We start from the raw sequence: 24,166 nt of genomic DNA, 5'->3' as shown, positions 1-24,166 counted from the left end.
AATCATTTCATTGAGAAGCAGCTGTAACAGCTGGGGAATTACATTTGTGGCTTAATAATTCAGTCCTCTGAGAGAAGCTGTGAAACAACAGGTCCGTATTGATTTCAGGCCACTGGGACAGACATAAACTCTAGAACAAGATCATGATTCAGTTTTTCTTACCACTTTTTAAGTCAGCATTTTCATAATCCTATGTGCAAGAGTATCTCAACTAGTTTCTGGGTTTATCTTATAGGGAATTGATGTGGGTGTGACTTTTTATTTGTTGCTTTGTGGATGGAGGAACAAATTAGAGCCCCCTATTTTATCACTTTGTTGGGGATGTGCTTTTTATTAATTTTTTACTTACTTAAAAATATCTGTACAAAACTGTTGTAGATAGTTTTGGCATACATGCAATATTTTGATACAAGCAATGTGTACTGGTAAGGAAGGGACCAAAGAGAGGATTGGGGTGGGTTAAATTATGGTTGCTTGGAAGGAATAAGATCTAATGTTCAGTAGCACAGGATGAGTACACTTAATAATGATTTATTGCATATCTCAAAAGAATGAAAAGAGTGAAGGTGGAATGTCGCTCACACCAACAAATGATATGCCAGACTCAGTGGCTCATGGCTATAATCACAAAACTTTGGGAGGCCAAGGAAGGAGGATCACATAAGCCTGGAAGTTTGAAACCAGCCTGAACAATATATTCAAAGCATTGTCTCTACCACACACACACAAACGCAAAAGCTGGGCACAGTGGTGTTTGTAATTCCAGCTACTTGGGAGGCTCAAATGGAAGGCTAACACATTTGAACCCAGGAGTTCAAGTCTGCAGTGAGCTAAAATGTTACCACTGCAATCCAGGAGGGACAACAGAGTGAGACCCTGTCTCTAAAAAAGAAAAAAGAAATGATAAATGCTTGAACTGAAGGATATCATAATTATTATTTATATATTTGTTGATTTATATAATTATTTTTGTGTTGGAGTCTCGCTCTGTCACTCAGGCTATAGTGGATGGCATAATATAGGCTCACTGCAGCCTCAGGCTCCCAGGTTCAGAAGATTCTCCTGCCTGAGCCTCACAATTAACTGTAGCATACTATGGGTTTGGGCCACCACACCCAGCTAATTTTTGTATTTTTGGTAGAGATGGGGGGTTTCATGATGTTGGCCAGCCTGGTCTTGAACTCCTGACCTAAAGTGATCTGCAAGCCTTGGCCTCCCAAAGTGCTGGAATTAAAGACTTGAGCCATCATGCCTGGACAGTAAGATACACAAGATTATGGAGTTTTATCTTTTCTCTTCATCCTCACAATCCTACATTATAGGTGAATGAAAACACAATTTAATAACATGAATAACTCACTTTTAAATCAAAGTTGGTAATTTCTCTCTTTAAAATTATTTGCACCCTCACCTAATAAAAATTGAGATCTTGTCCAAATTTTACCAATTTACAGGCTCATGCCTGTAATCTTAGCACTTTGGGAGTCCATGGAGGGTGGATCAGGATTTTAAGAACACTCAATCATAGTGAAACCATGTCTGTATTAAAAATACAAAAAATTAGCCAGCTGTGGTGCACACATATCGAATCCAGTTACTCAGAATACTGAGGCAGGAGAATAACTTGGACCTAGAAGCTGGAGGTAGCAGTAAGCCAAGATGGAGCCACTGAACCCCAGCTTGGGCAACAAAACTACACTCCATCTCAAAAACACAATTAATTAAGTCTCAACCATTCTAGATTATTTCTATTTGTAAGAACTTATTACTAAACCATTACTTACATCAAACATTGTCAAAACTTTGAAGAAAAAATTAACATGAGTACCTCCCCAGACAAAACACTTAGTTTCCACTATGTAAACTATGAACATTTAATTTCATTATGCTATGCACTTGAGAAACTTTGCTGGGTCACTTTTGTTTTATGTAAAAAAAAAGTTTTCATTATCATTATCCCTCTTCAGCCACAGAATGCTTCAAGTAGAATATTCCAGATGTCTTAAACTTTGATATCTAGCACATGTAAGTATCTCTTTTGACCTGTACTATTCCTCTAAAAAATAAACATTTTATGGTGAGGCAGACAGTTGTGGAGGCTTTCTCAAGACTTCTCAAATATTTTAAGCTTATATGTTTTTAAAGAGAAACAGCCTAATTAGAAAACTTGTGCAGCCTGTGAGGGAGACATGTCACATGCCTAATTTTGTATCTACTTATGTTCAAAGAAACAAAGGAAAATGTTCAACAAACAATGCAATTTACTCTCCTATTAAATTTGCTTTTGATCATGTGCAGCTATGCAATAACATCAGTCATTTTGCATTACATGTAAAATTTTATGCTGAAAATGTTAATGTAGATATTACATCTCAACACATAGTTTTCAAATAACATTAAAAAGTATAATATTACTCTGAAAAATAGTTCCTTTTTCTTTGAATACCTCAAAAAAGTCACAAAACCAACATGTTTATTTTAGTAATATGCATGTAACAATGCAGAAATAACATTTCAAGTTTGGATTTGCAAACAAGATTTGGTATGCAATAACTATTATTTTGAATTCTTGCTTTAAAATTTGCTTCAGCCTCCTTTTTCAGATTGACTTTCCCCATCATCTCCTGTAGATGGCACATAACTTGAACTACCATATTCCTCAAGAGCAGCAGGGTGCACCCTATCCAGAGAAGGTGGATTCCTTTGGTCTTTTCTGCCAAAGTGCTCACAACCACAAAAATAAAAATCACCATAGCTCCTTGAGTAACTCTCCTGACTTCTGCCATATCTATCTCATGTATTGTTATAATCATGGCAGCTGCTTCCACCATAAGACATCCGAGGCCCTCGCTCAGGTGGTGCACCATGAGAGGTCCCTGCAGCATTCATAAAATAATATGTTGGACTACATTTAAACATTTTTACTGCTATCACTAAAGCATGAATTAGCTAAAGAAGTACTATTTGGAAATATCTGCTTTCCTCTGCCTTTGTCAACAAGATATTAATTAAGGTTGCATTTGTCAGAAGGTTTTATTTAAAATAAGTGTAAGAGTACTATTTTGAAGCTTAACAAATTTAATTATAAAGTAAACATTGAGTCACATTTCACTGGACGTGAACTGAAGCTGTCACCTTCATATCATTCCCTATGCTTTATACTGTTAAGAATACTCAATATTTAAACATGTTATATTTGTCCTTTATAATTTTTATTAGAATTTCATTAGAATAACCATCTGGTCTATTAAATATAATTTTATAACTTACAAATCCATCCTGGTCCCTTACCATATCTCTGAAATGCATCTCTGTAAGAACTTCCACTTGGATGTTCAGAATGATCTCTACCATGGGCCTCGCCGCAGCCATCACGATAATTAAATTGAAAAAAAAAAGTTTTCTTAATGTCAGAATGAACAATTTAAGAAATCTATTTTATAAATCCATAAAATGCTATAGTACCTATATCCTCTAGAGGATTGTACATCCTGAATAGAACAACCATAATCACGGTATGCACAGTCTGTAGGTATTGGGGCATACATAATGCCTGCTTTCTCAGGAATTTTGATGATTTCTGTGTACATAAGTTTAAGCAACAAATTTAAACCTTCAACTTCTAGTATCCAAAACATAACTTAATCACATCATAAACAAAATTAAAGGGCCAAACATCTAAATAGATATTTATCCAAATAAAATAAGCAAATGCCAAAAAAGCACATGGAACAGATACTCCTAATCAATGATGCAGAAAATACATTTCAAATCCAAAATGATATGCCATACTTCACACACTGGAATGGCAATAGATTTTAAAAAGCAAGAAATACCAAGTGTTTGAGAGGATGTAGATAAATCAGGACCCTGATACAATGTCAGTTGGAATGAACAATTGAAGAAATCTGTTTGACAAATACTGAAAACATTATAGTACTTATATCCTCTAGAGGAATGTTCATCCCTACTAGAATGACCACAATCACGGTATGCATAGTCTCTATATGGTGGAGCATAATTCCTAGTTTCTCGGGAACTTCGATGATTTCTGTGTGCATAAGTTTAAGCAACAACCTTTGAATTTTCAACTTCTACTATCCAAAACATAACTAACTTACAACTTAAACAAAATTAAAAGTTTAAACATCTAAATAGCTATTTACCCAAATAAAATAGGCAAATGCCCAAAATGCACATGGAACAGATACTCATAATCAGTGATTCAGAAAATGCATTTTAAATCCAAAAGGAGCTTCCATACTTCATACACACACACTGGAATGGCAATAAATTTTAAAAAGCAGGAAATAACAAGTGTTTGAGAGGATGTAGATAAATTGGAACCCTGAAAAGGTGCTGGCTGGAATGGAATGTGATGTAGCTACTATGGAGAAATGTGGTGGTTCCTCAAGAAAGCAAACATAATTATCATAGGACCAAGCAATTTCACTTCTATGTACACCAACAATTGCATAAGTGTACCCAAAGAAATATTGGCGCATAGAAACACTGTGGTGGAAACAACTCAAATAAAATAATGGATTAACAGCCTGTGGAAGAAGTGAAGTACTATAATGTAACTGAACCTTCAGGACATCATGCAAAAGGAAAGGAAAAAGATTAAAAAAGGTCGGTAGTGTTTGAGCCCATTAACATTAAATGCCCACAACAGGTAAGTTCAGAGACAGAACACAGACTGATATTTGCTAGCAGCTGAGGGAAGGGAGAAAATGAAAGGGATGGCTTAACTGTTAGCTGGAGTTTTAGTTTGGAGTGATGAAAATGTTTTGGAACTCGATGGAGGTAATTACTGCAGAATGTATTAAACACCACTCAACTGTTTACCTTATAATATTTAATTTTGTTATGTGAATTTCATTTCTCAAGGAACAGATTGGCTCTGTGTGTGGATGAGCTCCATAATTCTCTCTTCCATGTCATATGGGACCTTTAATACTAAAATGATGTAACATTATGTAAAGAACACCAAATCTGAAACGTTATTTTCTCTTCCCTCAAACAACTTTTCAAAATTATTTCCTCTATGACTCCTTTCTTCGTTTTCTAAATTACTAGAAAGTCACAACACAATATTTCTTATGGCTTTGGATAATCCCATGGCTCCTGCAAGGCCAATTCTTCTAATGAAGCTGAAAGCAGACATCAATTCTTAAGTAAAACTTCATTTGTAATGTTCAATAACTTCTTAGTTATTATTTTCCTTTTCATATGAATTACTGTTGACTACTAATGACACAATTAAAACATGCAAAACACTCAAACACTTCACTGATTTTAAAGTTTAAATACATTGTCCTTTCTCAGCTGAGAAGGTAAATTGTCCCATGTTGTTCAGTCCATCTCACACACACACAAATATTGCTACCTTTGAACAACTGCATGCTAAATTTTTACATAAAAGTTCTCCTTTATCTCTAAGTGGTTGGCTGTATCTTAAATGCTGACAAAATGCACTAGTGAAGATTTTCTAATGATGCCGAGATTTAATTTTACTTCAATAAAGAATACCCTTAAAGGGATCATTACAACATTGTTGCTATTTCAAAATAGAAAAAGTTCTTTAATGTTCTCTTCATGTGCTATTTCTTAGAGATCAGTCTTTCACCTATGATATACTCACTTGCTAATTTCCCAATGGAAATGTGTTGGCTTGCATATCCTGAAGTCAACCAATACATAACTTTGCTGATACTCTACATTTGAAATATAAAATTGAAAATGGCAGTTTTCAATTTCCTCCATATTAGGATGGAGGACTAAGTAAGAATTTTCATTTACTCTGCTAAACTTCTTTGCTAAGAGCTTTTATTGTCTTGCTTTTTTCTGTTCAGTGTGCTACTTTACAGTTCTGCTTCTCAAAAATATTACTTCTATTCAATCTTAATGTTCACCTCATGTTCCTTAGTTCTAAATTATCTCCTCAAATAATTTCAAATCTTACATTAAGTTCTTGTGTTAATGTTTAAACATCATGGTACAATATAATTATTGATTTACATCCCCTTATACTTCACAACTCTGCACTTCTGTGATATCCACTTAATTTAAGAATATTGCACTCCTTCAAGTCTAAATTTCAAGCCTTAAATTTATTTTTAAATAATATATAATCCCAGTGACTCCTTTTCTGCTAAACGCACTTGTAGTTCTTTTGAATCTTCATGTAAGCAGTAAGAATGCCTTGCACATAAGCATTATCGAGGTCCCAGAAGTTGGATGGCCAACCTCAGTGGCTCACATTGTGGGCCACTGTGGAAGGCAGAGGCAGCTGGACTGCTTGAGCCCCAGAATTTAATGTCAGTTTTGACAATGTAGTGAGATCCTCTCTCTAAAAAAACATGGAAGAAAATTTAGCTAGCTGTCGTGGTGCATGCCTGAATTTGCAGAAACTCAGGTGGCTGAAACAGGAGCATTGCTTGTGCCCAGGAGTTTGAGGCTGGGCCATCATCTCAGGAATGCACACTGACCTGGTAAGAGCAAGACACCAAACCAACAAAGAAATTGAACAAGCAATTTTTAGATTGGGACACCAGGGCAACACTACCAGGAGACCTAGGAAATGGAAGAATTCATTAGACGAAGAAACCTACCATCAAAGAATATTGCTAGGAACTTTTAGAAAAATTAAGCGGTATTTTCTAGCAAACACAGGATTAAAAGGAATGTTGACCTCACTCTCATCACTTCTTTCACCTGAAATGAGAAGCTTGAGTACTTCTTCACCACAAATCTGTAATGTACCTGGTGAGATAGAAACTACAGTAAAACCTATTGATCTATAATTATGCCCGTGTGTGTCACTTCTCTTTTGTTCGATGAACTTAAAGTTAAGCATCCAGTTAAAACAGCTCATTTTCAGTCATACGAAAAATACGGTCTTTCTATCAGGTAGCATTTACTTCAGCCTCTCATTGAACTATTGCTTCTTGCCACAGCAGAAGAAGAAGATTTTTAAGAGGAGGACCTCCACTTCTTGAAGATGGACCTGTTTTAACTGGAATGTGTCCCCTAGAAGAACTCATGTTGAGATCAAGAGTGTATCCACCTTCATCTGTATTTCAAACAAAAATTTTTAGTTAACTAACATCACTGTTTCTTAAATGGCTAAGTTTAGTTGTTTATAAAGATTTTCTACATATTATCATCTAAAAAACTTACATTTGTCTAAACTAATACAGTTAGCATTTCCATATGAATTAGTACAATTCAAGCAATAAAAGTCCATTTAGAAAATCTAGAAATAAACTCAAGTCATAAAATATTCATGTGAGAAAATGTGGGAAAAGTGTGGAGTGATCAGGGAACAGAAATCTATCAGTAAAATATCTAAGTAAAATATACATAAAAATACTAAAAGAAAAATGTTAAATGACTGTTTATATCATTCTATTATGAGGAAAAATTTTCAAAGCATATCATAGAGATAAACTAAATTCCATTCAAAGAAATGTAAACATTTAAAATATCAAAAGGTTACACATCAGGAAAATACATTATCTCTAAAATTTGTTAACATAATATAGAATTCTTACAGTTCCCTCATAAAACACTGGTTTTCAGATTAGACTGTGCTAAATTTTAATAATCTTTAAGAACTACCTATGAAATAATATTTAAAAATATATTTATATATCTACAAAAAAATGTAGATATATACCAATTGCCAGGTTGTGTTACAGGTAAGAATACACACATTCTCATACATGGCACAGTATTATTGAACCTCACCATCAAGATCAATGGAGACAAAATAACCATGAAGCTATGCATCATAAAATGGGGAAAACACTGCAATTTCCATTTTAAAAAACATCTCCAATTAATTAAAAATCTGGTTATTAAAATTCAAAATTAAATGATAGGTTTTTGAAGTTTGGTTAATAGATAATACAAGTTAACCAATAGGTTTGTTTGTTTGTTTGTTTATTTATGTATTTATTTATTTATTGAGATGCACTCTTGCCCTGTCACCTAGGCTGGAGTGCAATGATGTGATCTTGGCTCACTGCAGCTTCCGCCTCACATGTTCCAGTGATTGTCTTGCCACTGTGTCCCCAGTAACTGAGATTACAAGTGCATGCCACCACGCCAGACTAAATTTTTGTACCTTTAGGAAAGACAGGGTTTCACCATGTTGGCCAGGTTGGTCTGGAACTCCTGACCCCATGGTCCACCCACACCACACTACCCAAGTGCTGAGATGACAGGCATGAGCCACCTTGCCCAGCCTATCATACCATCTATCTATCTATCTATCTATCTATCTATCTATCTATCTATCTATCTATCTAATCTATCTATCTATCCATCTAGATACACACGCATAAATATATATATAAATATATATATTTAAATGTGTTTTGTTTTTCTTTTTCTTTTTCATGTAAAAATTTACCCCTCATTTCTATTATGTAAATCACTTATAAATGTCATTTTCAGTGACTCATCCTACAACAAAGAAATGCTACAGCAAAGATATGCTTCACATATCTGTGAAGCAGTGGTTTTTACCCCTTTTCAGAGTCACAGACTCTTTTCAGAAATTTAAGTTCTACGTTTCTTAAATTGAAAATGCTTTATGGTAGGCCAATGTATAAACCCTCATATCAAAATTTCAAAGCAATTGTTTTGCATAGATGCTTGCACAGGTATACACAAAAAGAAAACATAATTCAAAATCAATCTTAAGTACTAAGTTACATTTTTCCTGCTGGAAACTTTAAAATGTGCCATCATATTTTGGTAATAAAACTGATATGAAGTTCTGGGCCCCAGAGTAGAAAATTCTTTTTTTTATTTATTTATTTATTTTTTTTTGGATTTCATTTTATTTATTTATTTATTTTTATTATTATTATTATTATACTTTAGGTTTTATGGTACATGTGCACAATGTGCAGGTAAGTTACATATGTATACATGTGCCGTGCTGGTGCGCTGCACCCACTAACTCGTCATCTAGCATTAGGTATATCTCCCAATGCTATCCCTCCCCCCTCCCCCCACCCCACAACAGTCCCCAAAGTGTGATGTTCCCCTTCCTGTGTCCATGTGTTCTCATTGTTCAATTCCCACCTATGAGTGAGAATATGCGGTGTTTGGTTTTTTGTTCTTGCGATAGTTTACTGAGAATGATGATTTCCAATTTCATCCATGTCCCTACAAAGGACATGAACTCCTCATTTTTTATGGCTGCATAGTATTCCATGGTGTATATGTGCCGCATTTTCTTAATCCAGTCTATCATTGTTGGACATTTGGGTTGGTTCCAAGTCTTTGCTATTGTGAATAATGCCGCAATAAACATATGTGTGCATGTGTCTTTATAGCAGCATGATTTATAATCCTTTGGGTATATACCCAGTAATGGGATGGCTGGGTCAAACGAAATTTCTAGTTCTAGATCCCTGAGGAATCGCCACACTGACTTCCACAAGGGTTGAGCTAGTTTACAGTCCCACCAACAGTGTAAAAGTGTTCCTATTTCTCCACATCCTCTCCAGCACCTGTTGTTTCCTGACATTTTAATGATTGCCATTCTAACTGGTGTGAGATGGTATCTCATTGTGGTTTTGATTTGCATTTCTCTGATGGCCAGCATTTTTTCATGTGTTTTTTGGCTGCATAAATGTCTTCTTTTGAGAAGTGTCTGTTCATGTCCTTCACCCACTATTTGATGGGGTTGTTTGTTTTTTTCTTGTAAATTTGTTTGAGTTCATTGTAGATTCTGGATATTGCCCCTTGGTCAGAGGAGTAGGTTGCGAAAATTTTCTCCCATTTTGTAAGTTGCCTGTTCACTCTGATGGTAGTTTCCTTTGCTGTGCAGAAGCTCTTTATTTTAATTAGATCCCATTTGTCAATTTTGGCTTTTGTTGCCATTGCTTTTGGTGTTTTAGACATGAAGTCCTTGCCCATGCCTATGTCCTGAATGGTAATGCCTAGGTTTTCTTCTAGGGTTTTTATGGTTTTAGGTCTAACATTTAAGTCTTTAATCCATCTTGAATTGATTTTTGTATAAGGTGTAAGGAAGGGATCCAGTTTCAGCTTTCTACATATGGCTAGCCAGTTTTCCCAGCACCATTTATTAAATAGGGAATCCTTTCCCCATTTCTTGTTTTTCTCAGGTTTGTCAAAGATCAGATAGTTGTAGATATGTGGCATTATTTCTGATGGCTCTGTTCTGTTCTATTGATCTATATCTCTGTTTCGGTACCAGTACCATGCTGTTTTGGTTACTGTAGCCTTGTAGTATAGTTTGAAGTCAGGTAGTGTGATGCCTCCAGCTTTGTTCTTTTGGCTTAGGATTGACTTGGTGATCCCGGCTCTTTTTTGCTTCCATATGAACTTTGAAGTAGTATTTTCCAATTCTGTGAAGAAAGTCATTGGTACCTTGATGGGGATGGCATTGAATCTGTAAATTACCTTGGGAAGGATGGCCATTTTCACGATATTGATTCTTCCTACCCATGAGCATGGAATGTTCTTCCATTTGTTTGCATCCTCTTTTATTTCCTTGCGCAGTGGTTTGTAGTTCTCCTTGAAGAGGTCCTTCACATCCCTTGTAAGTTGGATTCCTAGGTATTTTATTCTCTTTGAAGCAATTGTGAATGGGACTTCACCCATGATTTGGCTTTCTATTTGTCTCTTATTGATGTATAAGAATGCTTGTGATTTTTGTACATTGATTTTGTATCCTGAGACTTTGCTGAAGTTGCTTAACAGCTTAAGGAGATTTTGGGCTGAGACAATGGGGTTTTGTAGATATACAATCATGTCATCTGCAAACAGGGACAATTTGACTTCCTCTTTTCCTAATTGAATACCCTTGATTTCCTTCTCCTGCCTAATTGCCCTGGCCAGAACTTCCAACACTATGTAGAATAGAAGCAGTGAGAGAGGGCATCCTTGTCTTGTGCCAGTTTTCAAAGTGAATGCTTCCAGTTTTTGCCCATCCAGTATGATATTGGCTGTGGGTTTGTCATAGATAGCTCTTATTATTTTGAGATATGTCCCATCAATACCTAATTTATTGAGAGTTTTTAGCATGAAGCGTTGTTGAATTTTGTCAAAGGCCTTCTCTGCATCTATTGAGATAATCGCATGGTTTTTGTCTTTGGTTCTGTTTATATGTTGGATTTCATTTATTGATTTGCATATATTGAACCAGCCTTGCATCCCAGGGATGAAGCCCACTTGATCATGTTGGATAAGCTTTTTGATATGCTGCTGGATTCTGTTTGCCAGTATTTTATTGAGGATTTTTGCATCAATGTTCATCAAGGATATTGGTCTAAAATTCTCTTTTTTTGTTGTGTCTCTGCCAGGCTTTGGTATCAGGATGATGCTGGCCTCATAAAATGAGTTAGGGAGGATTCCCTCTTTTTCTATTGATTGGAATAGTTTCAGAAGGAATGGTACCAGTTCCTCCTTGTACCTCTGGTAGAATTCGGCTGTGAACCCATCTGGTCCTGGGCTTCCTTTGGTTGGTAAGCTATTGATTATTGCCACAATTTCAGCTCCTGTTATTGGTCTATTCAGAGATTCAACTTCTTCCTGGTTTAGTCTTGGGAGGGTGTATGTGTTGAGGAATTTATCCATTTCTTCTAGATTTTCTAGTTTATTTGTGTAGAAGTGTTTGTAATATTCTCTGATGGTAGTTTGTATTTCTGTGGGATCAGTGGTGATATCCCCTTTATCATTTTTTATTGCATCTATTTGATTTTTCTGTCTTTTTTTCTTTATTAATCTTACTAGCAGTCTATCAGTTTTGTTGATCCTTTCAAAAAACCAGCTCCTGGATTCATTAATTTTTTGAAGGGTTTTTTGTGTCTCTATTTCCTTCAGTTCTGCTCTGATTTTAGTTATTTCTTGCCTTCTGCTAGCTTTTGAATGTGTTTGTTCTTGCTTTTCTAGTTCTTTTAATTGTGATGTTAGGGTGTCAATTTTGGATCTTTCCTGCTTTCTCTTGTGGGCATTTAGTGCTATGAATTTCCCTCTACACACTGCTTTGAATGCATCCCAGAGATTCTGGTATGTTGTGTCTTGGTTCTCGTTGGTTTCAAAGAACATCTTTATTTCTGCCTTCATTTCGTTATGTACCCAGTAGTCATTCAGGAGCAGGTTGTTCAGCTTCCATGTAGTTGAGTGGTTTTGAGTGAGATTCTTAATCCTGAGTTCTAGCTTGATTGCACTGTGATCTGAGAGATAGTTTGTTATAATTTCTGTTCTTTTACATTTATTGAGGAGAGCTTTACTTCCAAATATGTGGTCAATTTTGGAATAGGTGTGGTGTGGTGCTGAATAAAATGTATATTCTGTTGATTTGGGGTGGAGAGTTCTGTAGATGTCTATTAGGTCTTCTTGGTGCAGAGCTGAGTTCAATTCCTGGGTATCCCTGTTAACTTTCTGTCTCATTGATCTGTCTAATGTTGACAGTGGGGTGTTAAAGTCTCCCATTATTAATGTGTGGGAGTCTAAGTCTCTTTGTAGGTCACTCAGGACTTGCTTTATGAATCTGGGTGCTCCTGTATTGGGTGCATATATATTTAGGATAGTTAGCTCTTCTTGTTGAATTAATCCCCTTACCATTATGTAATGGCCTTCTTTGTCTCTTTTGATGTTTGTTGGTTTAAAGTCTGTTTTATCAGAGACTAGGATTGCAACCCCTGCCTTTTTTTGTTTTCCATTTGCTTGGTAGATCTTCCTCCATCCTTTTATTTTGAGCCTATGTGTGTCTCTGCATGTGAGATGGGTTTCCTGAATACAGCACACTGATGGGTCTTGAGTCTTTATCCAATTTGCCAGTCTGTGTCTTTTAATTGGAGCATTTAGTCCATTTACATTTAAAGTTAATATTGTTATGTGTGAATTTGATCCTGTCATTATGATGTTAGCTGGTTATTTTGCTCATTAGTTGATGCAGACTCTTCCTAGTCTTGATGGTCTTTACATTTTGGCATGATTTTGCAGTGGTTGGTACCAGTTGTGCCTTTCCATGTTTAGCGCTTCCTTCAGGAGCTCTTTTAGGGCAGGCCTGGTGGTGACAAAATCTCTCAGCATTTGCTTGTCTGTAAAGTATTTTATTTCTCCTTCACTTATGAAACTTAGTTTGGCTGGATATGAAATTCTGGGTTGAAAATTCTTTTCTTTAAGAATGTTGAATATTGACCCCCACTCTCCTCTGGCTTGTAGGGTTTCTGCTGAGAGATCAGCTGTTAGTCTGATGGGCTTCCCTTTGATGGTAACCTGACCTTTCTCTCTGGCTGCCCTTAACATTTTTTCCTCCATTTCAACTTTGGTGAATCTGACAATGATGTGTCTTGGAGTTGCTCTTCTCGAGGAGTATCTTTGTGGCATTCTCTGTATTTCCTGAATCTGAATGTTGGCCTGCCTTGCTAGATTGGGGAAGTTCTCCTGGATAATATCCTGCAGAGTGTTTTCCAACTTGGTTCCATTCTCCCCGTCACTTTCAGGTACACCAATCAGACGTAGATTTGGTCTTTTCACATAATCCCACATTTCTTGGAGGTTTTGCTTGTTTCTTTTTATTCTTTTTTCTCTAAACTTCCCTTCTCGCTTCATTTCATTCATTTCATCTTCCAGGTCTGATACCCTTTCTTCCATTTGATCGCGTCAGCTCCTGAGGCTTCTACATTCTTCCCGTAGTTCTCGAGCCATGGTTTTCAGCTCCATCAGCTCCTTTAAGCACTTCTCTGAATTGGTTATTCTAGTTATACATTCTTCTAAATTTTTTTCAAAATTTTCAACTTCTTTGCCTTTGGTTTGAATATCCTCCCATAGCTTGGAGTAATTTGATCGTCTGAAGCCGTCTTCTGTCAGCTCATCAAAGTCATTGTCCATCCAGCTTTGTTCCGTTGCTGGTGAGGAACTGCATTCCTTTGGAGGAGGAGAGGTACTCTGCTTTTTAGAGTTTCCAGTTTTTCTGCTCTGTTTTTTCCCCATCTTTGTGGTTTTATCTACTTTTGGTCTTTGATGATGGTGATGTATGGATGGGTTTTTGGTGTGGATGTCCTTTCTGTTAGTTTTCCTTCTAACAGACAGGACCCTCAGCTGCAGGTCTGTTGGAGTACCTGGCCAGCCATTTCAGGTGTCAGTCTGCCCCTGCTGGGGGGTGCCTCCCACTTAGGCTGCTCAGGGGTCAGGGGTCAGAGACCCACTTGAGGAGGCAGTCTGCCCCTTCTCAGATCTCCAGCTACATGCTGGGAGAACCACTGCTCTCCTCAAAGCTGTCAGACAGGGACATTTAAGTCTGCAGAGGTTACTGCTGTCTTTTTGTTTGTCTGTGCCCTGCCCCCAGAGGTGGAGCCTACAGAGGCAGGCAGGCCTCCTTGAGCTGTGGTGGGCTCCACCCAGTTCAAGTTTCCAGGCTGTTTTGTTTACCTAAGCTAGCCAGGGCAATGGTGGGCACCCCTCCCCCAGCCTCGCTGCCGACTTGCTGTTTGATCTCAGACTGCTGTGCTAGCAATCAGTGAGACTCCGTGGGCATAGGACCCTCTGAACCAGGGGTGGGCTATAATCTCCTGGGGCACCGTTTCCTAAGCCCATCAGAAAAGCACAGTATTTGGGTGGGAGTGGCCCAATTTTCCAGGTGCCATCTGTCACCCCTGGAAAAGGAACTCCATGACCCCTTGCACTTCCTGAGTAAGGCAATGCCTTGCCCCTGCTTTGGCTGGTGCACAGTGCACTCACCCACTGACCTGTGCCCACTGTCTGGCACTCCCTAGTGAGATGAACACGGTACCTCAGATGGAAAGGCAGAAATCACCCGTCTTCTGTGTCACTCACGCTGGGAGCTGTAGACTGGAGCTGTTCCTATTCAGCCATCTTGGCCCCTCCCACCAGAGTAGAAAATTCTACAGTGTAATAAATATAAATAAGTTCCGCAGAAAACCTGTTGAGTACAGGCAATCAGCATTCACAAGCTCAATTCAGTTCGAAATTTATGTTATTTCAATGCAAAGTTATTACAATTTTAAAATGATTTTAGATATTAATTAAATAATTCTTATAATATACCTTTAGTACTTAGAAACAATTGTACTTATTATCAATAATTAATTTTCTCTTCATAAAGGAAATACATAAAATGCAGAAATTTTGATATCTTCAAACTTATTTTGTTTCAATCCTATGGTTCCATCTTTATATTTTAAAACATTACCCAATGGTCCTTCATGTGACAGAAGTCACCCTCTTGTTCTTCTAACTACTTCCTCTTGCAGATCTCAGACTTCCTGAAGTCCATCTCTTTCTTGAATAAGATGGTGGTTTCTACCTACCACCACTTTGAAAAGATGGTTACTTGGCTTGTTCTATTTTTAGTGCTTTTCCATCCAAAGACTAAAAGTATTAAGGGCACTATCAGTAACATTGGCACATTTAACCTAAGCATATTTTACAAAAATTTTTACATTAACTATAGTTCATAGGTAATTAGGTGATTGGAAGATGTTGGGAAAAAAAGTTTTTCAATGCACATGCCTTTAAAAATGCTTTACTTGAACAAAGACTAAACCCTTGAGGAAGTAATCTAGGAAGATATTTGGAGGAAGAGAATTCCAGGCAGAGAAAATCAACATTGAAATAATTCTCACACTAGAATTAAGCAAGTAGTCTTACTCCCATGATGTGGCAAGATGAACAAAGGAAAACAGTTAAGTGAGATCAAAGACAAATCCATTTGGGTTTACTCTGAGTATAATTCTGGCTACTGAGAGAACAAACTGTAAGCTGCAAGTGAGTACCAGATTCAAGCAGAGAGACCAAACTAATGATGATACTTCAGCAAACATAATGGCAGATGAGGTGACACAAGCAATCTTTTCATGTGACTGTATAAGTTGTGCTTTGCCTAAAGTTACTTGGCTGAGGGTGTAAGTAATATTCAGATAATTATATTGATGATGTAGGTAATGTTTTATTGTTAGAAGTTTCCTCTAAATTCCCTCTGGTATTTGATTTCACTCTCTTAACCAGAGTTACAATTATTTATGCCTAAGTGTTATATGGTACTCATGAAGTATGTACCATGTAAAATTTCTTACTATGAATTAGTAGAAAATTTACATGTGATAGAAAAGTATAATTTATACTTATATAACCAATTTATAAATATGAGCATTCCTAAACATATATAATATATGTATCTGTATATTTCATAATTTATATGTATTGCACATAGAAGAAATTTATGCATTATATATTTTTAAGACATGTATAGCATACGTCTATAGGTATTTCTTTTTTATATATAATTTAAGTTCTGCAATACATGTGCAGAATGTTCAGTTTTGTTACATAGCCATACACGTGCCATGGTTTGCTGCACCCACCAACCCGACACATACATTAGGTATTTCTTCTAATGCTATCCCTCCACTAGCCCTGCATTCTTTGAACAGACCTTGGCATGTGATGTTCCCCTCCCTGTGTTCATGTGTTCTCATTGTTCAATTCCAACTTATGAGTGAGAATTTGTGGTATTTGGTTTTCTGTTATTATTAGTTTGCTAAGAATTATGCTTTCCAGCTTCACCCATGTCCCTGCAAAGGACATAATCTAAACCTTTTTAATGGCTGCTTAGTATTCCATGATGTATATGTGCCACATTTTCTTTATCCAGTCTATCATTGATGGACATTTGGTTTGGTTCCACGTCTTTGCTATTGTAAACAATGCTTCAATAAATGTAAATGTGTATGTGACTTTATAGTAGAATAACTTAAAATACTTTGGGTATATAATGTGAAATTAGATTACTGGGTCAAATGGTATTTCTAGGTTTAGATCCTTGAGGAATCACTGGACTGTATTCTACAATGGTTGACCTAATTTACACTCCAATGGAGAGTGTAAAAGCATTCCTATTTCTCCACATCCTCTCCATCATCTGTTGTTTCCTGGCTTTTTAATGATTGCCATTCTAAGTGGTGTGAGATACAATCTCATTGTGGTTTTGATTTGCATTTCTCCAGTGACCAGTGATGATGAGCTTATTTTCATATGTTTGTTGGCTGCATAAATGTCTTCTTTTGAGAAGTATCTGTTCATATCCTTTGCTCACTTTTTGATTTTTTTTTCTTGTAAATTTGTTTAAATTCTTTGTAGATTGAGGATATTGTTCCATTGTCAGATGGACAGATTGCAAAATTTTTCTCCCATTCTGTAGGTTGCTGTTCACTCTAATGATAGTTTCTTTTACAGTAAGAAGCTGTTTAGTTTACTTAGATCCCATTTGTCAACTTTGGCTTTTGTTGCCATTGCTTTTGGTGTTTTAGACATAAAGTGTTTGTTCCTGCCTCTGTCCTGAATGATATTGTCTGTTTTCTTCTAGGTTTTTATGGTTTTAGGTCTTCCATTTAAGTCTTTAATCCATCTTGGTTAATTTTTGTATAAAGTATAAGGAAGGAGTCTAGTTTCAGTTTTCTGCATACGGCTGGCCAGTTTTCCCAACTCTATTTATTAAATAAGAAATCTTTTCCTCATTGCTTGTTTTTGTCAGCATTGTAAAAGATCAGATGGTTGTAGAGGTGTCGTGTTATTTCTGAGGACTCTGTTCTGTTTCATTGGTCTATATATCTGTTTTGATACCAGTACCATGCTGTTTTGATTACTGTAGCCTTGTATTATAGTTTGAAGTCAGGTAACCTGATGTCTCCATGTTTTTGTTTTTTTGTTTTTGTTTTTTGTTTTTTGTTTTTTTTTGTTTTTTTTTTTTTGCTTAGGATTGTCTTTGATATATGGGCTCTTTTTTTGTTCCATATGAAGTTTAAAATAGTTTTTAACAATTCTTTGAACAAAGTCAATAGTAGCTTTATGGGGATAGCATTGAATCTATAAATTACTTTGGACAGTATGGCCATTTTCACAACATTGATTCTTCCTATAATAAGCATGGAATATTTTTCCATGTGTTTGTGTCCTCTCTTGTTTCTTCAAGCAGTGGTTTGTAGTTCTCTTGAAGAGGTCCTTCATATCCCTTGTAAGTTGTATTCCTAGGTATTTTATTCTCTTTGTAACAACTGTGTATGTGAGATCACTCATTATTTGGCTCTCTGTTTGTCTCCTATTGGTGTATATGAATGCTTGTTATTTTTGCATGTTGATTTTGTATCTTGAAACTTTGCTGAAGTTGCTTATCAGCTTAAGGAGCTTTTGAGCTGAGACAGTGGGGTTATCTAAATATACAATCTTATAATCTGCATACACAGAAAATCTTATTTCCTCTTTTCCAGTTTGAATACTTTTATTTATTTCTCTTGCCTGATTGTACTGATCACAACTTCCAAAACTTTGGTGAACAGGGGTGGTGAGAGAGGGAGTATACTTGCCTTGTGAATGTTTTTAAAGGGAAATCTTTCAGGTTCTGATATTCAGTAAGATATTGTCTGTGGGTTTGTCATAATTAGCTCTTATTATTTTGAAATATGTTCCATTAATACCTAGTTTATTGAGAGTTTTTATCCTGAAGGGGTGTTGAATTTTGTCGAAGAGCTATTCTGAATCTATTGAGATAATTACATGGTTTTTGTCATTGGTTCAGCTTATGTGATAAATTACATTTATTTATTTGCATATATTGAATCAGCCTTGCATCACAGGTATGAATCAAATGTGATTGTGGCAGATACACTTGTTGAGTTGCTGCTGGATTCAGTTTGCCAGTATTTCATTGAGTATTTTTGCACCAATGTTCATTAGAGATATTTGCCTGAAATTTTCTGTTTTTTGTTTGCTGTTGTTGTTGTTTTGTTTTTTTTATTTTTGGTGTGTCTCTGCCAGGTTTGGGTATCAGGATGATGCAGGCCTCACAAAGTGAGTTAGGGTGGATTCCCTGTGTTTCTATTTTTTGGAATAGTTTCAGAAGGAATGGTGCCAGTTCCTCTTTGTACTTCTGTTAGAATTTGTCTGTGAATCTCTCTAGTCCCGGACATTTTTTTGGTTGGTAGGCTATTAATTACTGCCTCAATTTCAGAACTTATTATTGGTCTATTCAGGGATTCAATTTCTTCCTGTTTTAGAGTTTGGAGGGTGTGTGCATCCAGGAATTTATTAATTTCTTCTAGATTTTCTAGTTTATTTGTGAAGAGGTGTTTATAGTATTCTCTGATGATAGCTTGTATTTCTGTAGGATCAGTGGTGATGACCCCTTTATCTTTTTTATTGTGTCTTTTGATTCTTCTCTCTTTTCTTCTTTATTACTCTGGCTAGTAGCCATCTATTTTGTTGATCTTTTCAAAAAAACAACTCCTGGATTCATTGATTTGTTTAGAGTGTTTTTTCATGTCTGTGTCTCCTTCAGTTCTGCTCTGAACTTAGTTATTTCTGTCTTCTGTTAGCTTTTGAATTTGTTTGCTTTTGCTATTATTTTTCTCTAGTTATTTTAATTTTGATGTTAGAGTGCCAGTTTTGGATCTTTCCTACTTTCTGTTGTGGACATTAAGTGCTATGAATTTTCCTTGAAACAGTACTATAAATGTTTCCCCGAGATTCTAGTATGTTGTGTCTTTGTTCTCATTGGTTTCAAAGAACATCTTTATTTCTGCCTTCATTTCATTATTTACTCAGTTATTCAGTAGCAGGTTGTTCATTTTCCATGTGATCGTGCTGTTTTGAGTGAATGTTTTAATCCTTAGTTCTTATATGATGGCACTGTGGTCTGAGAGACTGTTTGTTATGATTTCTGTTCTTTTGCATTCACTGAGGAGTGTTTTACTTAAAATTATGTAGTCAATTTTAGAGTAAGTGCTTTTACTCTGTGTATTTTTGGCTACTGAGAAAACAAACTGTAAGCTTCAAGTGGGTACAAGAATCAAACAGAGAAAAGAAACACGTGTTGGTGGCTTCCACAAACGTAATGGCAGAGGAGGTGATACAAACAGTCATTTCATATGACTGTATAAGTTGTGCTTTGCCTGTGATTACTTGGCTAAAGGCATAAGTAATATTCATATAATGATGTTGAATATGTACATGACTTTATTGTTTAGAACTTTCCTCTAATTTCCCTCTAGTATTTGATTATACTTTTTTAACCAGAGTTAGAATTATTTATACCTAAGTGTTATATGGAACCTTGAAGTATGTACCATGTAATATTTATCACTGTCCATTAAGTAATATGAAATTTACATGTGATAGAAAAGTAAAATTTGTACTTTTAATATCTTATAATTATTTAATATATGTATAAACCATACAAGCTATATAACTAATTTATAAATATTATTCATAAACATACAATATATGCATTTGTATATTTTATAATTAATATATTTGTATTGCATATATATGTAATTTATGCATTATATATTTTAATACATGTATGTCTATATGTATTTCTAATATATATGGTTATCTTTCTTCCCAGCCATTCAGGTACAGCAAGGTAGTCCTCTTCTTTGCATCTTTGACAGTCTCTGGGAACTGGCAGGCTTGGTCAGTGATACATCAGAAGCCTATTATGACCCTGTTATTTTCATCAAGACAGCCCCATAAATATCTTGGATGAGATGGCTTATCAAGGCATCCCAGAAACCACTGGGTGCTATTTTTTTCTCTACCCTGCAATTTTCCTTCTGGAGAAGAAGATGGTCCACAAACCACATGTAGCTCTAACAGAGGCTCTGCCACTTTGGTCTTCATGGATTCTCAATATAAACATGAAGGAGAAGATTAAGCACTTCCCCAGTGAACAGAAAGCAATTTTGGTTCAAATAATAGAGACTTTTTTCATGCCAATAGACTAGTACACTTTCAAAGTGGTCACCTCTCCTCTGTAAGCAAATTCCCAATGGTACGATCCTGGATTTCTCCTGTTGCCAAACCACGGGATCATCCCTATACAGCTGAATACTAGAGTACCCCAGAAATGGACACGTCTCAATATTTGTTTTTTTCTGGACCCCAGAATTCCCAAACAGCCATTATGCCTATACCCTGGAATCTTCCTCAGAAAAATGCAATGAATTATAAATATCAAACTGTGACTGATTCAGCAAGATCCTTGATTAATACATTAGCTAGTATAATTAGGCTTCATACTCTAGCATTAGTTAATGCTGGTGGATCCTGTTTTATCTTGTCAAATGGCATAAGTGGATCTCAAGTTTCTTCTATGCTGGATACTGTCCAGTCTCAGGTTCAATCTATTAATGTTCCATCTCATGGACAATTTGTAGCTAGACCTTGGCTAGAAATTACTACTGAAGTTGAAACTTGGAAACAATTTATGTCTTATAAAACAGGGACAGTGTGCAGATTCAATCCAGTGAAGAGAGTATTAGAAACAAAATGTATCATGTAGCTCATAGAGTTAACACTGGTGCTAAACCAGTAACTTACAACCAGATTCCACCAGTACCTTTCATAGTTAATAAAATTGAACTATGGGCTCATTCATCCAACAATGAAGATGGATCTCAGTATCCTACACTAACCCATAACTTTGAACCATGGTGTCAGCCAGTCTTGAATCTATTTGGATCCCAAGAAACTAGAAAAGACAGATGGACACTAGACTGTCATGGAAAGTGGGTCAACTCAGTTCTGGATTTCTTCTATACTGCATACTCCATATTCATATGCTAAGTCAAAAGGTGACAATATTACATATTGGATGCAACATAAAACCAGTATGATCAGGCCCTCAAATCAAATGGATAGATTTAGTACATTGAACGAACATGAGGCTATTATATTCAAACCCCTGATGCAGACATGGATCTTAACACATCCTATTATGAATTTAATTGAGCCCCTAATTCACTCTAAAGTTGACATGATCAGACCCTGGAGTCGGCCTAAAACAGCCACAGTCCAAACCTGGACCCAGCCAGAAACTCAATCAGGAAGACTCTTGACTCACCTGAAAGCTAATACAATTAAACCATGGTTACAAATGGAAACTTAAATAATGAGCCTTTGGATTCAGCATAAATTTAAAATATCTAGGCCCAGAACCCAGACTGAAGAATGGAAAGAAAAACACTGGACCCAACCAGAAACAGTTCTAGTTAGGTACTGGGCCCAAACTGGAATGGAAACGGTGGTACCTGGGCCCCAAACTGAAGGTAACACATCCTGACCCTGGAATCTCACTGAAGCTGATATCATCAAACTTTTGTTTCACTCTCAAGCAGAGACAGTCACACAGTGGGGAGAACCAGTAACTGACACAGCACCATTGGATACAGTCTGAAACTGAAATAGTGAGGTTTTGGAACCAACCTGTGGCTGATAAGTTAAGAAACTGGATGCACCATGAAGCTTATAAATTTAGACACTGGGGTGAAGTTGAAAGTGACAAAGGAAGATCCTGGACCCAAGCTGAAGATGACATGTTGAGACCCAGGATTCAGAAAGACATTGGAGTAATCAACTTCTGGGTACAAAATTAAGCTACTATATTAACACCATGGATGCAAGGAGAGTCTCAAGAATTAAATTCCTGGACACAGTCTGAAACTCACACAGTCCCAGTCTGGACCCAGACTGAAACTCCAACAGTAAACTATGGGACCAAGATGTTGGCAGATATAGTCACAACATGGACAAAGGCTGAATTTCAAGGATTAACATCCTAGAGACAGTCTGCAACTGATCTAATCATACTGTGGACTACTGCCAAATCTCCAGCAGTGAATCTCTGGACATGTTCTGTATTTGATAAAATCACACTTTAAAATAAAGGTGAATTTCCAGACTTATTTCCCTTGACAGAGCCTATAGCTAAGACAGTCACACCATAGATCCAGGAAAGATTACCAGCAATGAATCCCTGGGCAAAAACTATACCTGAAACTGTCATATCATTGACCCTAGATGAAATGCCACCAATAAATCCTTGGACAATATTGCAGCCTGAATATCTAGAAGGAAATACCTGGCCCCCATCTGAACTTCATCCAGTCTCATTGTGGACCACAGCTTATTTACCAGCAGTAAACTACTGGATACAGTTTGATACTGAAACAATAACACTGTGAACCCTGGCTGAGTCTCCAGCAATACATCCCTGGCAACAGTTGGAAACTGATATAATCATACTAAGGATCCATGCTGAATCAATACTGAGGAATTCATGGATAAGCTCTCCTATATCTGATATCGTCACAATTTGTCTAGCCTGAATCATTATTATTAAATACTTGGACACAGTCTGAAACGGATAGACTCACAACATGGACTCTGGCTGAAACTCTAGGAATGCATCCCTGGGTACATGATATATTCCTACCATGGACCCACACTGAACATCCACCAGTATCTCAGACTCAGCCATGGGTTCTGGATGAAACTCCAGCAATGAATCCCTGAGGAGAGGCTACAGTTGATATGGTCTTACCAAGGAATAGGACTGAATTTATAGCAGGAAATGCCTGGACACAGTCTGAAACAGTCATACAGTCGATCCTGAATGATTCTCCAGCAGTAAATTCATGGACGCAGTAAATTCATGGACACAGACAACAGCTGATACAGACAAGCTGTAGACGAAGCCTGAATTTCCAGCCATAAATCCCTAGAAAAAGTTTGTAGGTGATAGTACAACAATCAAATCATGGGTCCAAGATGAATCTTCACCAGTAAATCTCTGTACACTATCTGAACCTGATAACATTATCCTGTGGACACAAGCTGAGTCTCCAACAGTAAATCTGTGCACAGAGGCTGTAACTTCCACAGTGACACCATGGGCCCAGGCTGTATCTCCAGCAGTAATTCCATGGAAACAGCTCTACCTTCCATAGTCATGCTTTGGACCCAGGTTGAATATCTATCAGTAAATACCTGGACAATGTCCATAGCCGATACCATCACACTATGGAAAGGGGCTGAATTAGCAGCAGAATATCCATGGATACTGCCTTGGCACACTAAGAGCACAGTCTAATCTCCAGCAGGAAATCTTTGGACACAGCCTATGTATGACACAGACAGAGCATGGCCTCAGGCTGAATTTCCAGCAGCAGTTTACTGGACAGAACCTGTAGCTGAAACACACACACCATGAACTCAGTTTGAATTTTTAACAGTAAAGCCTTGGATCCAATCTGCATCCAATTAACTCAAACTGTGGGCCCAGGCTGAGTTCTTTAGCAGTAAAGCATTTGACACAGGC

The 24,166-nt window shown here is 36.7% G+C and overlaps 1 pseudogene; it reads right to left on the bottom strand.

Annotated features, from left to right (window-relative positions):
• Nucleotides 1-2,574: 2,574 nt before the first annotated feature.
• On the bottom strand, nt 2,575-23,850 carry LOC134759390 (RNA-binding motif protein, Y chromosome, family 1 member B-like; annotated as a pseudogene).
• Nucleotides 23,851-24,166: the final 316 nt, after the last annotated feature.

This window comes from Pongo abelii, chromosome Y (assembly GCF_028885655.2).
Source record: "Pongo abelii isolate AG06213 chromosome Y, NHGRI_mPonAbe1-v2.0_pri, whole genome shotgun sequence".
NCBI classification, from domain to species: domain Eukaryota; kingdom Metazoa; phylum Chordata; class Mammalia; order Primates; family Hominidae; genus Pongo; species Pongo abelii.
The sequence above is the reverse complement of the archived record's forward strand: the minus strand, read 5'-3'. Positions and strand labels throughout refer to the sequence as shown.